Source organism: Pyrus communis, unplaced genomic scaffold (assembly GCF_041283825.1).
Source record: "Pyrus communis isolate YQ-2024b unplaced genomic scaffold, ASM4128382v1 ptg000022l, whole genome shotgun sequence".
Classification (NCBI taxonomy): Eukaryota; Viridiplantae; Streptophyta; class Magnoliopsida; order Rosales; family Rosaceae; genus Pyrus; species Pyrus communis.
In genome coordinates, this window is record NW_028291012.1 from 52,501 (window position 1) to 57,500 (window position 5,000).

At 30.0% G+C, this 5,000-nt stretch overlaps 3 non-coding genes across 3 annotated transcripts; 1 reads left to right on the plus strand and 2 right to left on the minus strand.

Moving 5' to 3' along the window:
* Nucleotides 1-2,946: 2,946 nt before the first annotated feature.
* On the minus strand, nucleotides 2,947-3,020 carry TRNAD-GUC (transfer RNA aspartic acid (anticodon GUC)). Its single transcript has one exon. It is a non-coding gene; the product is annotated as a tRNA-Asp (tRNA).
* Nucleotides 3,021-3,467: 447 nt separating this feature from the next.
* TRNAY-GUA (transfer RNA tyrosine (anticodon GUA)) lies at nucleotides 3,468-3,551 on the minus strand. The gene has a single exon. It is a non-coding gene; the product is annotated as a tRNA-Tyr (tRNA).
* A 655-nt stretch (nucleotides 3,552-4,206) lies between these two features.
* Nucleotides 4,207-4,278, plus strand: TRNAT-GGU (transfer RNA threonine (anticodon GGU)). Its single transcript has one exon. It is a non-coding gene; the product is annotated as a tRNA-Thr (tRNA).
* The last annotated feature ends 722 nt before the right edge of the window (nucleotides 4,279-5,000 follow it).

Consider the following 5,000-nt stretch of genomic DNA (forward strand, 5'->3'; position numbering starts at 1 on the left):
AGATGGTGATCTATCTTCCTTCTCTATTTTTATACTTTTTACTTAACTAAATGAAGAGCAACAAAATAAGGAATAGGTTTTTTTCTACATCTTAGTATCATTTCTTTGATACTTCCAAGGGGGTTTCCGCATATTTTGCTTGGGCTTAATCTTTTCTAATTATACTAGAAATCGTATAAGAACTTGTTATAATTGGATTTATTGGATTGTTTCATCAACGGTGTTGGGTCAGAATAACTTTTTGACTCTGCGCCAGTGATTCCCCTATTATTTATTAGTGAACAATAATTGAATAATTCCTTCATAGAGATAGAGGACATAATTCACATGGATATAGTAAATCTCGCTTGGGCTGCTTTAATGGTAGTCTTTACGTTTTCCCTTTCACTAGTAGTATGGGGAAGGAGTGGACTCTAGAAGTACTACTAATTGAGTTTAGGAACTAAACAGTATCACTTTTTTTTATAGATCGTTCGGCAAAGTCGTCAAAGTTTTTTTTATTTAAAATTTCACTATTTCAATTTAAAATTTTATTTTTAAATTGAAATAGAAATGAAAAATATCTTCATTTCGAAATTCTCTTGGATTTTAGTTGAGTAATGTATTCTATGAATAATAAATATATATGAAGAATACTCTTTCAATCAAAGAAATATTTCAATTATTTCCGTGTTCGTATTTTGAAAGTAAAAAAAGTAAAAGGAATACAAATGGTAGGGAATTTATTCCAACTGAATTCTTCATAAATTTTCTATTTCGATGAACTGACTCTTACCAAAGTTAGATATGGACCATGAGGAAGAACGGAACTTTTTTTTTTTTTTGTTTACCTCTTTACTGTTCAAAGATCAAAGAGAAAACAATTCGGTTATTCCATTACGTGGATACACATTGGGAAACAACATAGTAGTTGTCCAACGAGATACTGCACATCCTAAAATATTGTCTTGGGCGAGTCACATATTGCGCCGCTTGTTTTAGTTTTACTATTTTAGAAATTTTATTTATGTTTTGCTTGTTTTATTGAACCCATTTCATATCATGGTTCAAACGTTAAAAGTCGACGGGTTTTACTAATCCTTTTCGAAATCCGAAGAAGTTCCCATGGATCATTTGTCAACTCCTCAATCAATGACTTCTTCGATCGGGATTCATATTGAAAATAATCAGAAATCTAGGAATTCTAATCGTAAAAGTCGCTTTCGATTATTTCAAATTAATTTAATTGAAATCAACACAAATTAAATACAAATAGATAAAGCAAAGAAATAGAATTGGGATACTATATAATATACATTATCACTATATATATTATATATACGTAATTAAATCGATTTCTATATATATAGAAAAGGAATATGATGATACTATTGTAGATTGATCTATATTAATCTATATTAAATTAACCCGCATTACAATACAACTTTATACACTACAATAACAATACTAGATAGTATGGTAGAAAGAAATATCTGAATCTTTCTACCATACTATCGTATCTCATAGAATCCGACTGATTCTAGTCTGCCCATTTCATTTAAGACGCGAAATTTTTATCCTTTTCTTCTCTGCAATTATTGATAAGAAATAAAAAATCAAGTTTAATTCAAATTAATCACCTTGGCTGACTGTTTTTACGTATATTATAAGTAAAAAAGCAGTAGGAACTAGAATAAACAGTGCAGTAGCAATAAATGCGAGAATATTTACTTCCATAATCTCATTGTTTAATTTTTCTTTAATTCGCAATAACTCGGGAGTTAATCCCATAGAGATAATAAATCTTTCGCCTGGAAATTCAATGGGATGCATTACATCTCGATGATATCGAATCGGATCAATATCATGAATAACAATATCGGAGCTATCAAATCGATTCATCGTCAAGAATTGAATAGTATAACATAGGACAATCTTTTATCCATACTGAACTCAAAATTTGATTCCCGATACAATCAATAATTCCTTTATTTATTTATCATTCTTTTCCATTCTTTCTTTTCTATAACCTACCGCCCTCTTTGTACAATTATCTGATGAAGTATCATCTAACCGCCTTTCCACTTACCATTGGTTCTAAACAAACCCCAACAAACAATAGAAGCTCAATGAAAAAAAAGGAAGGAGCTAAGTTATAAACTCCTTTTTTTAATGATCCAATCTTCTTGGAAAACAAAAGAAGTATGATAAAGACGAGTACAAATTCCGGTATAAAAAAATCGAATATTCCATCAAATTAACTATTTTTTTATATATTTATATATAAATTTAAAAAGTTTGTTCTTTCAAGGAAAAACCCTTATAAAATAAAAAAAAAAAAAAAAAAATGCATTACCTCGCTAATAAAAAAGTGATCCTTGTTTGATCTTTATTTTTTGAATATCCTCTTTCATTGGATTAGTAATGGGGCGCATATATCAAAAGCTCAATGCGAAATTTGAATGAGATAGATTATTTCAAATTAGTAAAATTTGAAATTGAGGTTACACAAAATAGGGCCCGAAAAGGATATACTTTTATTTTAATCTTAAAAAAAAAGTATTCTATACTATTCTATACACAGTAACTATGTTCAATTTATTTTATATTGTACAAATTCCATTTATGTATGTACTCCCGGGAAACATACAATACTCTACTCTATTTCATATTTCACAGATCGGGAGTAATTGAAAAAGCCAGACCCAGTACGGTATCCCGTGGAATCCTGAATCTGATGCTAATAATATAATAATTGTACTAATCCACATATGCCTCTCTCCCATCAATCGAATCGGTACTAGTCGAAGAAATGGAAATTCCCCCATTTGGTTGATGATAAATGTGAAACGAAAAAGAAAAAAAGAAGAGGGATCGCTGTTGGGAATGAAATTATGTTATTTGGACTTCTTTTCACAAAAAATAGAGAGATGAATTGATATAGTTTTTTATTGGATTTGGATTCGTCGGGACTGACGGGGCTCGAACCCGCAGCTTCCGCCTTGACAGGGCGGTGCTCTGACCAATTGAACTACAATCCCAAGTAAATACCATAATAAAATAAAGTATACATATTTTTATGATTTCATTCTAACCCTTTCAATTTCGATTAGAATTGGCGTGTTGTAACAGAGCTGCGAGTGTGATATATCGATACCCATATGTATATGTACTTTAGTGAGAGCAGCCGGTATTACTAGTAATCCTTTCGTTATTGCCAAATCAATTGGATAATCACTCGTTCAATCAAAAAAAGTTTTTTTTATTTACTCTTTTCCTTAAACTTTACTTTCTTTATAGTTACGGATCCTGATATGAATCTAGATCATTAGCAAGATCAGAATTTCTTGTAAAAAGAGAGTAAATAAATAGTGGTATAGATATATCATAAAATGGATTTCTTCCGTATTGGGATTGGGGGATCGGGCATTTCTGGAGAGCAACAAATGGGTTATATTATATCATTTCATGGCGGATCGGCAAATTATTGGGCCGAGCTGGATTTGAACCAGCGTAGACATATTGCCAACGAATTTACAGTCCGTCCCCATTAACCGCTCGGGCATCGACCCAGGAAGAATCAATTCCAGGCTTATTGATAATCCACGATCAACTTCCTTTCGTAGTACCCTACCCCCAGGGGAAGTCGAATCCCCGCTGCCTCCTTGAAAGAGAGATGTCCTGAACCGCTAGACGATGGGGGCAGACTTGCACGACCGCCATCATACTATGTTCATAGTATGAATAGTTTTTTAAAATTGTCAATATAATGGAATGGTATGACTCGATACGAAGGATCTTTCCGTCTTTCACGATTCTTTCTATACAATTTTTTTCGATAAAAGTTTGGTTCAAAGGCCACGCCGAATCTCTTTATCCGAATCTCTTTATCAATGATTCAATGAAATATCTTGGATCTATGTTAAATTAGTGGATACATGTATCACTCAAATGAATTTAGTTATGATGTCAATTAGGATAGTCTTGAAACAATTCATTGTATTGATATTTATCAAATCCAATATCAATAAACCTTTTATTTTACCTATATTATATACTCTATATTAAATTATATTAAATTATTTAATTTACTTTTACTGGATAAAGAAAATTTTTCATTCCTGAATGAACCCTTATACTTATTATAAGATATATCTATGTACATCTATTATAATAAGTATATATACTAAACTCATAGTGTCTTTATTCAGGAATTGGATCAAACAAGCCCTTTTAACTCAGTGGTAGAGTAACGCCATGGTAAGGCGTAAGTCATCGGTTCAAATCCGATAAGGGGCTTTGCTTTTTTCATAAATCATAAAACTCCGGCAGTAGTATTCATATTTGAAGTGCGAATAAAGATATTGTTGATCTTTGTAATAAAGTAATAAAAAAAAAGTAACAAACCATATAATTAAATAATTAAATATTTTAATATATAATCAAAATTATAACATTATAATTAATTATAGTATGGTTATAAATTTGCTATTTTAATAAATTAAATATATTATTAAATAAAAAATTATATTATTAAATAAAAAATATATTATTTATTATTAAATAAATAATATAATTATTATAAATATTATATTAAATATTATAATGAATGTAAGGATAAGTCGTCTCGTTAAATCTTCAAATATTACTATTCCTTTCCTATTTTCCATTATTCCAATTAAATCGATTAGAAATCAACAAAATAAAAAGTAAGTGGACCTAACCCATTGCATCATAATTATATCCACTATTCTGATATTAAAATTCGATAGAGATGAAATTGGATCTTTTTTTTCTTTGGACTACGCGGGAATCTGTCGATATATCCGATTTAATCTTCTTGTTCCTAGACGTTCTATAGGAATAAATTAGGAATGAATAAATTACTATTCCCTTCCTTTACCGAGAAACATTTATTCCAAGTCACAACATACGAGCCATTTTAAATATCTTTCTTTGATTCCAATTCCAGAACACAAGATCCGTTTTATTAGTTATATCTTATATATCTATTTCTATAT